The following is a 12,306-nucleotide window of genomic DNA, read 5'->3' on the forward strand; positions in this document are numbered from 1 at the left end:
AAACTTCTTTAAAGGCGCTGAAAAGATGGCTCAACTGTTAGGAATAGAGTTTGTTTCCCAGCTCACAACCATGTACAATGTGAGATTCAGGGAATCCCATACACTGCCCTTCCTCTTGGTCCACTTGCATGTGTGCATACACATACAGAGACCCACACACACTTAAATTAACAAATACCTGCTTTGGAAAGGCAATTATTTATACCCTTTTCCAACTTTTCAGTTTGGATTGTTGTTATTACTCCTGTTTAAAAAAAATGGTATAGCCTGAATAAAAGTCCACATCAGGTATTTAATTCCTCACTTACATGTTTTTTTGGGTTTCATTATGTTATCATGATGTAAAATTAGAGCTTTTAGTATTAGCTGGATAATTACTACTTCAAAATGTTAAGTGATATGCTATCAATAATACGTAACTGCTAGTAAACAAACATTTGCACAACTGATAAAAATACATGTAAAAACCAGCTGAGCAGGCCAAGGAAATAGATGCCAAGATGCCATCCTAAAACAACCAGTAACATTCAGGACACTGCGTCCACTGGAGCCCAATAACACTATCACAGCAGGCCCTGAATATTCCAACAAAACTGAAGCCCAAGAAAAAGACCTTAAAAAAGCCTGTTTGAAGATGATAAATGTCCTTAAGGAGGAAATAAATAAATTCCTTAAAGAAAATCAGGAAAACATTTTAAAAAGTGAGAAAATGAATAAATTCCTTTGAAAGATATAGGAAGATACAAAAAAAAAATAGTGCCAGGAAATGAATGAACGTGTTCAAGACCTGAAATGGAAACAGAGATAACAAAGAAAACTCAAATTGAGGGAACTCTGGAAATGAAAATTTCAGGAATTCAAACCAACTATAGAGGCAAGCATTGCCAATAGAATACAAGAGATGGAAGAATCTCGGGTGTTGAAGATATGATTAAAAAAAATGAAGGATACATCAGTCAAAGTAAATGTCAAATCTAAAAATCTCCTGACACGAAACAGCCAGGAAATCTGGACGGTATGAAAAGACCAAACATGAAAAGAGGAATGGAAGGCAAACTTGTTGAGGGTCTTGATCTGCTCATGCTCCTCAGTCCTCACCTGCTGGATGGAGGGGTTGATTTGCAGGTTAGAGAGGTGAGGAGGCTCTGGTTGATGGTGACCTCTTGGATGCCTCCTGCGGGGGGCACATGGGAAACAGCACCCCCCCAGCCACCACCAAAGCCAGCTCCATCACTAAACAGCCTAAACAGGAGTAGGCTCTGGAGTGAATACCAAAGACAGTGGAGGGAAGATGCTCTACGCTTTGCTCAAATACTGCCATTGTCACTAGGAGACTCTGTCCTGGCTTTGTCCCTTCTCTGGTTAGACTATCAGCTGGCAATCAGGGTCAGAGTTCCTCTCCTAATAGGTTGCCCCATCAGGGTGTCTGATTCCAGTGCACTGAGATGAGCTCAGGCCTCACATCACAAAGGACTGAACTGAGGCAGAGGTCTCTACATGGAAGTTTGAAGCCATCGTAGCCATGCTAAATGAGACAACACACCAGCGTGCCACTGCTAGGCTGCCTGCGCCCTGCCTGAGAGCCCTGCCTTCCCTAGAGGGATGATGTTGGGAGCTCGGCGGGAGCTCCGCACTGGATTGTAAGATCCAGGGCCAGGGACTACATTGAATGGGTTTAGGCAGACAGCCTGAGACAGAAGTCACAGTAGTGACAAGATCAGAGAAGAATTAAACTCTTAACTTCTCACATTTGGTGCCTCTGGGTGTGGTTCCTGGAGCAACAGAACAAGGTCCTGGAAACCAAGTAGAGCCTGCTGCAGAAGCAGGGCCCCAAGACTGAGAAGTAGAAGCTGGAGCCTTTGTTTGAGCAGTACATCAGCAACCTCAGGAGGCAGCTGGACAGCATCACTGGGGAGAGGGTTAGCCTGGACTCAGAGCTGAGGAGAATGCAGGAGACAGTGGAGAACTACAATCAGTAAGTGCACAGGCAGCAAAGAATGAAGTTGTGACCCAGAAGAAGGATGTAGATGCTGCTTACATGAATAAGGTTGAACTGCAAACCAAGACAGACAGTCTGACAGATGAGATCAACTTCCTGAAAGTTCTATATGATGCAGAACTGTCTCAGATGCAAACTCACATCTCAGACACATCTGTGGTCTTCACCATGGACAACAACTGCAGCCTGTACCTGGACAGCATCACTTCTGAGGTCAAGGCCCAAAATCAGGAGATTGTTCAGAGGATCTGGGCTGAGGCTGAGTCTTGGTATCGACAAAATACGAGGAGCTGCAGGTCACAGCAGGAAGACATGAGGACAACCTGTGCAACAAGCAGCAGATCACTGAGATCAACAGCATGATCCAGAGGCTGAGATCTGAGATTGACCACATCAAGAGCATAGGCTGCCATTGCTGAAGCTGAGCAGCATCAGGACATGGCCCTCAAGGATGCCAGGGACAAGCTGAAAGGGCTGGAGGATGCTCTGGAGAAGGCCAGACAGGACATGGCCAGGTTGCTGAAGGAGTACCAGGAGCTCATGAATGTCAAGCTGGACCCTGGTGTAGAAATTGCCACCTACAGGAAGCTGCTGGAAAAAGAGGAGTGCAGGCTGATTGGTAAAGGCGCTGGACCAGTCAACATCTCTGTGGTGCAGTCCACCATGTCCAGCGGCTATAGCAGTGCTTGCGGTGCCAGCAGCAGCTTGGGCCTGAAAAGAGACAACAGCTACTCCTACAGCAGTAGCCATAGCTTTGGAGGTGGCAGAGTCATCAGGGGTGCCTCAGCTCCTCTGGTGGCAGCTCTTCCACCATCATGTACACCACCACCTCCTCCAGGAGGAAGAGCTACCAGCATTGAAGTCACAGCCACCAGACCTTGTCCCTGGATCCCCAGATTCTCTGGTGGTAGAGCCCTGTGCTCAGGTGCTGTCCTTGCTGGCTTCCTACCTCTGCTCTCTGGTTAGGGCTGAGGAGCTGAGTCCTTGTTGCTCCTCTCTGCCCCCCACCCACTGGGTCCCCACCACTCCTCCTCTGATTGTCATCTTCTGATCTCACATCCTCAGTCACTACATTTGGTGCAGCAAGTTATAGTTAGACTGCTATGTTCCTGCCTCCTGGGCTCTGTCTCTGAGGCTGCCTGAGAAAGGGGCTCTCTGTCCCTTTCATCCTGGAAACCATTGTTGGGTCCTACTCAAATAAACAGGTAAATGGTTGCTTCCCTTTAGTTTCCAGTGGCCTGAGAAAACCCCAACTTCAATGTTGTGAGCCTCCCTGGCAGTAGCTGCGATAGCACAAGCCAACAGTCCTGTGATATATGGAGTTTGTGCTCATGTAATGTTTCTCTGTTCTTTGCTTTCTTGCAATAAAGCTAAATAAAGCAGGTTTATAACATAAAAAAAGAATAGGAATAAAGTTTGAGGCCAGTCTGGTCTACAGAGTGAGTTCCAGCACAGCCAGGGATACACAGAGAAACCCTGCCTTGAAAAAAAGAAAGAAAAAGAAAACCAAACAAACAAAAAAAATAGGAACAGAAGGAGAATACTAGCTCAAAGGCTCAGAAAATATTTAAATATTTCCAACAAAATCNATACACAGAGAAACCCTGCCTCGAAAAAAAGAAAGAAAAAGAAAACCAAACAAACAAAAAAAAAAAATAGGAACAGAAGGAGAATACTAGCTCAAAGGCTCAGAAAATATTTAAATATTTCCAACAAAATCTTAGAGGAAAACTTTCCTAATAAAAAGAAGGAGATACCTATGAAGGCCCAACAAGAAAATAGAATATCAAATAGATTAGACTAGAAAAGAAAGACCGTGTATCACAGAATAATCAAAACACTAAACATACAAAACAAAGGAAGAATATTAAAAGTTAAAATGGAAAAAGACCAAGTAAGACACAAAGGCAGAACTCTTAGAATTATACCTGACTTCTCAATGGAGACCATAAAAGTCAGAAGAGGTGAGACAGATGTCCTGTAGACTCTGAGAACACAGATATTAGTCCAAATACTATTACCACCAAAACTTTCAACCAACATAGATGGAGAAAACAAGATATTCAATAATAAAACCAAATTTGAGCACTATTTAATCACAAATCCAGACCTACAAAAGGTGCTAGAACAGTGGTTCTCAATCTTCCTAATGCTGTGACCCTTTAATACAGTGCTTTATGCTGTGGTAATTCTCAAAAATAAGATTATTTTCATGGCTACTTCCTAAGTATAATTTTGCTACTGTTATGAGTTCTAATGTAAATGTTTGATATGTATGATGGTGTTATGCCACCCCTGTAAAAGAGTCATTGGACACCAAAGGTGTTGGCAACCAGAAGTTGAGAACAACTGTGCTGGAAGAAAACCTCCAATTTAAGAACTTAACTACAAGCATGAAAATACATGGAATAAATAATCTCAAACCAGAAAACTCAAAAGAAGGGAAGCTCACAACCATCACCACCACCACCACCACCAGGAATAGCAGCAACACCAACAGTACCAACAAAAATATTAGGAATCTATAGTCATTGACAATTGATACTTCTCAATATCAGTGGTTTCAATTCTCCAATAAACAGATACAGAATAACAGAATGGATGTGAAAAGAAGGACCCATCCTTCTGCTACATCCAAGAAACTCATATCAACATCAAAGATAGATATTACTTCAGTGTTAAAGGCTGAAAAAAATTTCAAACAATGGACCTAAAAAGCTAAATGATGTAGCCATTTAATTTCAAGCAAATAAATTCAAACCATAACTATTCAAAAGAGATATGGAAGGACATTGCATACTCATCGAAGGAAACAATCCACTAAGAGGACATTTTAGTTCTTAACAATTATTAAGCCTCAAATACAAGGGCAGCCAGTTTGTAAAAAAAAAAAAATACTACTATAGCTTAAATAACATATCGGTCCACAGTCTACTGAATGAAAAAAAAATGTGTCAAGACAAAAGTAAAGAAACTAAGACTTTCTAAAACTGAATGAAAATGAATATACAACATACCCCAAATCATGAAACACAATTAACGCAGTTTTAGAAGCAAGAATATAGCACCAAGAACCTATTAAAAAAAAAAAACAGAAGCCACCTCATATTAGAAATTTAACAGCACATCTAAATGCTCAAAAACAAACAGAATAAATCACACCTAAAAGGAGTAGAGAGTAAAAAAAAACTATCAAATTTGGGGCTGAAATCAATAAAACAGAAACAAAAAGATTTTAAAAGACTCAATGAAATAGTTGGTTCTTTGAGAAAATCAGTATTATTGACAAATCCTTATCAAAATTAACTAAAGGGTAAAGAAAGAATACCCAAATTAACAATTCTGAACAATATAAGAATTGATGGAAGTCTTACCATTTCTGATTTCAAGCTTCACCACAAAACTATAGTAATAAAGCCAGCATAACATTGGTCTAAAAACAGACACATTAATCAATAGAATCAAACTGAAGACCTAGACACAAATCCACATACTATGGGCACCTGAATTTTGATAAAAAGCCAGAAGTACACACTAGGTAAAAGACAGAATTTTTAACAAATGGTGCTAATCAAACTAGACGTTTGTATGTAGAAGAATGCAATAAACCCATATTTATCACCCTGCCCAATACCTTATTCCAAATGGATCCAAGACTTCAACATAAAACCAGAAACACTGAACCTGATAACACACTAGTTTTCTATTTGAGGCTTCAAGCATGATGCAACTGAGACAAGCTGTCCTGACAGAATTCTTCTTCCAGAATTTATAAGTATATTAAGTAGCTTTTATATTCCATTAATTTAAGGGAATTTGACATGTAGCAGTGGCGAACAGCAATAAGGGTTTTGATACAGGCGAGTTTGGGACTTCGATATCTTAGGTATATATGTACATATTTGGAGCTGGAAAATCTGAGTATTTTTATAATAATAGAGATAGAGAAGCAAGAGAAGGCGATCTAATTTTAGCTAATACTTGGCTCTTTGTTTTTCTTGTTTTAAGAACATTATGTAGTAATGTGTAAGATGGTGCATGCCTGTAACCCCAGGACATAAAATACTGAGGCTAGAGAAATATGGAATTCAAGAACAGCCTGGGTTAACATAGCTAGAACTGGTCTAATGCTCCCAGCCCTTCCATCAACATAAAGGTAAAGCACCCTTTGCTGGAAGCATCACTCAGCAAGAGACACTCATCCTTCTCCCTGTAGAATCAACTTTCACATGGGCAACAACTTTACTTTGTTGAAATGTTTTTGAATACATTATAAATGTCACATTCATTGATAAGGAAGGGAGAGGAAGGTCCTATTATGTTTTATTTAATTTACTGTTAAATTTTATTTTTTAAACATTTTCTGGCCTAATAAGTTGAAAAACTTCTTCAGGCAATGAACCTAACCTTGGTATAACCAGTACTAAACAGTGATTAGTGGATGTTAGTTAGACAAATGGTTAGCTGTGTGAGCAAATTTATTTTTTCTCCTCTGCTGCAAGATACACAGACTGGAGGTAAAAGCTGAAACACTGGGGCTAGCGAATACCGAAAAATAGTAAGATTAGATACACAGTGCTGAAAATATGTACTGACATTACCGCCCACCTAATCAAGATTTTCCTAGTTCAGATCACCTAAAATTATCAACACCATCAGAGCTGATGAATTTCTAGTCATAAAAATAGACATAGTTGTTTTCCCCATTTCCTTAGTCTTTAGGCCCTCATGACTCATAGAGGACACAAGTCTCATGATTTATATAAACCAGTTATGGTAAGTAACCCATATGCCTGCTCTGCTTCAAGACTGTATGGGCTCACAAATGAACTGGTATGGGTTTCCTCCATAACACTGATAATAATTTCTTTTGGGACAAACAGGAACATCTGACAAAATTCTCCAGTATTACTTTCTCCAACTAAGTTTTTACTTTCAGTCTTTAATACTGAATAATATAAAATACTGGTTTCGTTATAACAAATAACCAGAGTGTAAATCATTTTCTCCTTGTCAAGGGTTTTCGACAGATGAGAACTTATTTATTCAGATGAATTACGTGCAATTGAAGGATGAAAAGAACACTTTGAGTTATGGCGTTCTCTTACTAATAACTGTAACTACTTCGATTGGTCTTTCTTAAAAAAAGTCTGTCATGGAGTACAAAACTTTTTTGTTGTTGTTTTCTTTTGTTAGTTTTTCAGGCTACTATCTCCCTATCCTCCTTGCTGTCATCTATCAGGTAATTCCTTCAAAAATCCTTTTCATCTTTTAAAATTAGAAGTCTCTGGACCACTCTTACAGTGTTCCCCTCCTATCCAAATACTGGAATCAAGTAAGCAATGTCAACATACACAAATAATTTAGACTAATTTTTTATTCTTGATTTGTTCAGAAATTACTGATTCTCCAACTGTCAGTAATATCAATGGATATTTCTTCAAGTTAATAAAATATCGAGGAATAAACAAGGATTATATAGAGCTTTACAAGGAAAACATTAGACCTCTGAAGAAAAAAGAAGAGAAAGACAGTAGAAAATGGAAAGATATCCCATATTCATTGATTTGGAGAATTAATATTATGAAACAATCATTTTTCTAAAAGTTATTTACAGATATAATACAATGTTAATCAAAATTCCCATCAAATTCCTCACAGAAATAAAAAAGTTATCCTAAAATTTATATGGAATTGCAAAAAAAAATTTAAATAAATCAAAACATTACTGACCACCACCAACAAAACAATGCTGGAGAGATTGCCATTTCAGATATTAAGATATATTATAGAGCCAAATACATGTTGGCACAAAAACAAACACATAGAGTCATGGAACAAAACAGAAGTCTTCATACTTTACTATTTGACAAAGATGCAAAAAACAAATACTGGAGAAAAGAAGGCATCTTCAGAAAATGGAGGAGAACTGGATGTCCACAAGCAGAAAAATAAAACTGAACTCACATCTATCACTTTGCATAAAAACTAACTCCAAATGGGTCAAATCTCAAAATGTGAAACATGAAACACTGACATTTCTAAAATAAAATACAGGCAGCATCCAACATGATATAGGTGTATAATTTTCTCAACAGGTCTCCATTTGCTCAAGAATTAAGATTAACATTTGACACATAGAACACCATAAAAGTAAAAAGCTTTTGCACAACTAAAGAAACAATCACTCAAGTAAAAAGAAAGACCACCGATGGGAGAGAACCTTTGCCAGCCATATATCTGATAAAGGATTAAGTTCCAGAATATATAAAGATCTCATATATATTGGAGAGTTATATATGACCAATTAAAACTAGGGTGATGACCTGAACAGAAAACTGCTAAGAAATACCTCTTTAAAAAAAGTTTATTGTCTCTAGTACTTAGCAAAATGCAAATCAAAGCAATATTGAGATTTCCTCTTGTCCCATTCAGAATGGTAGGTAATCAACCAACCAAGCAACAAATGCTGGAGGGATGGGGAAAGGGAACCCGCAGTCACCGTTGGTGAGACTGTAAACTGGTGTAGTCACTGTGGGAATCAATGCGAAGAATTCCAAAAAGCTGAAAATAAATCTACCATAATGCTCAGCTATACCATTGCTTGGCATATATTCAAAGGACTCTGCACCTTATTCCACAGATATTTGCTCAGTCATTTTCCCTGGGGCTCTACTCACAATGGTTAGGAAATGAAAATAATCTAAATGCCCTTCAACCAATGAATGGATCAGGAACATTAATAGATAGATGGAAGGAAGTAGAAAAGATCACATTGAGTGACGTAAATGAAACCCAGAAAGACATGTTCTCCTTCAGCTGAATCTCCTAGCTACAAATCTTCAGATGTGAGCACATATTGTGGAGTAAGTATAAAAAGGGGGAAAGTACAAACGGACAATTGCCAGGGCAGGAAGTGGAGGAGCAATAAAAGCGGGAATATCTCTGTACAAGTGATCTGATGAGCATAATGGGAAAAGCGGAGAGGGAGCTCTAATAATTGAGGTAGGAGGGAAATAAAGGACAGAGAGGATATAATAACAGTTAGGGTCTTTGAAAAAGTCCTAAGAAATCATGTCATTAACTATTTACCTAAGGGGAGGAACCTATAATACCTGTAAATTTATATGTAGTTTACATGAAATTTTCTCATATGATCTGACAATGCTCCATCCAAGAGCGAAAGACAACCTAACAAAAACCTCAACACCATACATGAAAAGCCCCTTTTTATTCCAGATCTGCGAAAGACTCCCCATAAATTACAGACTATTGTTATAGCTCTAGGTTGCCCACCAGACCCTAAGACAGCATGAATTTCAAAGGCCCCTTGGATGAAAGTGAGTGTCTCCTCTCTGAGGACCATCTTCCATGGTACCTTGATGGTACCAGAAGATGCCATGTAAGCTTCTTGGAGGAGATCATATAACCTCCACTTTACTAAACCAGCATAATCCCTAGGTACATGAAAAATGTCTGTCCTTATAAGCACAGGTAAATACAGTCTCACTCCTCATCAGAGAAACTTCTCTTTGCAACAGAAACCAATGCTGAATTGCTGTGGAACAATCTTTTTGTATACTGTAAATATATGTTATTCTCATTGGTTAATAACAAGCTTACTGGCCAATAGTTAGGCAGGAAAAGGTCATGCAGGACTTTGAGACAAAATGAGAGTGTGGGGAGATGAGGGTGGAGTCGCCAGGAAATGCAGATAAAAGATGATCATGCCATGCTGATAAAATTTTCTGCCATGTGGCCAGGTGTAGATAAGAAAAATGGGTTAATTTAACTTGTAAGAGCTACTTAGTAACAAGCCTAAGTTGTAGGTGAAGCATTTATAATTAATATTAAGTTTCTGTGTGGCAATTTGGGAATGGGCTGGTGGGACAAAAAACCCTGCCTACACAGAAAACCACAACCAATCAAAATGTAAAGTTGTGGATCCCAGGACCAAAGGATATATCTAAAAAAATAACTTCTATACTTAAGATTCAAGGAACATTGCTGAAGAGCAGTTGAAAAGACTTAAGATGGAGAAGATCAGGGAGTATGTTGTGTCATTGTATTTCCTGGTAATATCAGAATATCTGGTAATATCTGTTCATCAAGAGTCAGCATGACTCCCTAAACACAAGCTGAACAAGGGTAACAACAGACATGCCAGAGTGGACAGGGGAACTCCATGAGGCCTCAAGCCTACATAAAGAACTGTAGCAACTACAGATTGCTGAGAACAGAAGAAACAGTTTTCACAGGGAAGAGCACATCAATTGGTCATCTAATGCCAATGGTCAGCTCTTTAAACATTCATATAAGTAACATCATACAGACCAAACAGGTTCTATTTAGGACTACATATGTATATATAAATATACACATATTGTATAACAACAATTAATGAAAAAAAGGAGGCCATGAATTTTGGAAACCAACAAGGGGTATAGGGAAGATTTAGAGGGAAGAAAAGGAAATGATGTAAATATAACCTCAAAAATAAAAGACAAAGAGAAAACTAAAATAACCCAATGAATAAGCAAACAAATGGGCTATACTTAAAACTCCCCAATTTTCCAGTGTTGGGGAATTTTCTTTAAAGGAAGAAGAGCTAAAAATGGTCTTTTACTATTTTATTCTTTCTTTCACTTTGTTAGAAACAGAAATTCCATGACTTGTTATATAAATTATGAACATTTATAGAGTATATTATTATATCTTAATAGATATAGACAGTATATAATGACTAAATCGGGGTCATTAAAAATTTAAATTCTTTAAAACATAATTTTTGATTCATCCACAACAATTGTACATATTTATATGGCTAAGCATGGCATTCCAATACATGTTTATCATAAGTACTTTTAAATCTAAGTAATTAACATTTCCATCAAAGGTTATATAATGCCCATTTTTAAATGTTATGAATTGTGGCATCCAAAGCTTGTAGTGCTAATTAAAGTGCCTTCTTTGTGGGAGCCTAGGCAGTTTGGATGCTCACCTTACTAGACCTTGGACTTCCCACAGGGCAGGGAACCCTGATTGCTCTTTGGGCTGACTAGGGAGAGGGACTTGACAGGGAGAGGGGGAGGGAAAAGGGAGGCAGTGGTGGGGAGGAGGCAGAAATCTTTAATAAATAATTAATAATAAAAAAAACAAAAAAAGAAAAAAACTGAAATCTGAAGCTTTTTTCCATGTCATTTCCTTTCCCTTATCAGTTCTTCTGTAATTCACTTTTAAAGTGTCAAAAGCCTATTAATGAAAATGGAAAAAGTATAAATGTTAAACTGATTATATCAGGCTAATTGATCTGACCATGGGTAATTAAAAATTGATAATAGTACTTTTTAAACTCGTAACAGTATTTTCATTAGTTTTTTCTTTTCTATTCTCTTTTAAGAAAAGGGTATCTCAGTTTTTTCCCTCTTCACATATAAAATAGTTTCAGATAGATTTATAATCCAACGAATCTCAAGTACATTTAACATTCAAACCCTGGACGTCTGACACAACTTCTTCACAAAAAGTGCTTTTTCCAAATCTGCTAATGACAGTAAGATGAACACCTACCAAAACTAACTTACAGAAATAATTTAAAAAGAGGTAATGTGCATATATGTGCGTCAGAGATCAATTTCAACAAAAATACCACTTATTAGGGTAGAGGTACGGGAATTGGAAGAATAGTAAAAGGCACGAAGACAGGAGTGAAAATAACAAAACAGAAAATATAGGGTAGTACCCGGAGGGAGTTCCAGTGAGTACTGAAATCACCTGCATTTTATTGTCATTTGCTTACAATAAACAGCCCTGACCACAAAAGGTAGGAGTAAGATTGAAAAAATTCATTAACATGATACAAGGAAGTGAACAGACCAATTGAAGGTTGTGGGCTACATTCTTAATTAAACTGTGGAATCCATTGTTATCTCCCTAAGGGAGTATGAACTCAGTTGGATCCTAAGACTTTCCTTTGGGGTTAAAAAAAAAAAAATCTACTTCTCTATTCCTGAAATAAGAGAACTGGATACCAGCCACACCTGTTTACAAAAACCTTGAGAGAGCAGAACTCTCTGATCTAAATCTAGGTGGAACCTTTGTTTGAGGTCAAAACAGACAATAACCTTGAAGAAACAGAAGAAAATTCCCACTCTCTGGTCAAAGTGGAAATAGGCTCACATTTATGGGCCTCCACATATATGTATTTTATAATATATAATTTATATTCAAGTAATGTATATTGTCCTGGAGTCAGCTTTGTAGACCAGGTTGGCCTGGAACTAGGAGATCTGCCTGCCTCAGCCTCC

At 37.9% G+C, this 12,306-nt stretch overlaps 1 pseudogene; it reads left to right on the top strand.

Annotated features, from left to right (window-relative positions):
• The first annotated feature begins 1,017 nt into the window (after positions 1-1,017).
• Positions 1,018-2,859, top strand: LOC126500235 (keratin, type II cytoskeletal 6A-like; annotated as a pseudogene).
• Positions 2,860-12,306: the final 9,447 nt, after the last annotated feature.

This window comes from Alexandromys fortis, unplaced genomic scaffold (genome assembly GCF_014885135.2).
Source record: "Alexandromys fortis isolate MF-2015 unplaced genomic scaffold, M_Fortis_MF-2015_v1.1 scaffold_33, whole genome shotgun sequence".
Lineage (NCBI taxonomy): Eukaryota > Metazoa > Chordata > Mammalia > Rodentia > Cricetidae > Alexandromys > Alexandromys fortis.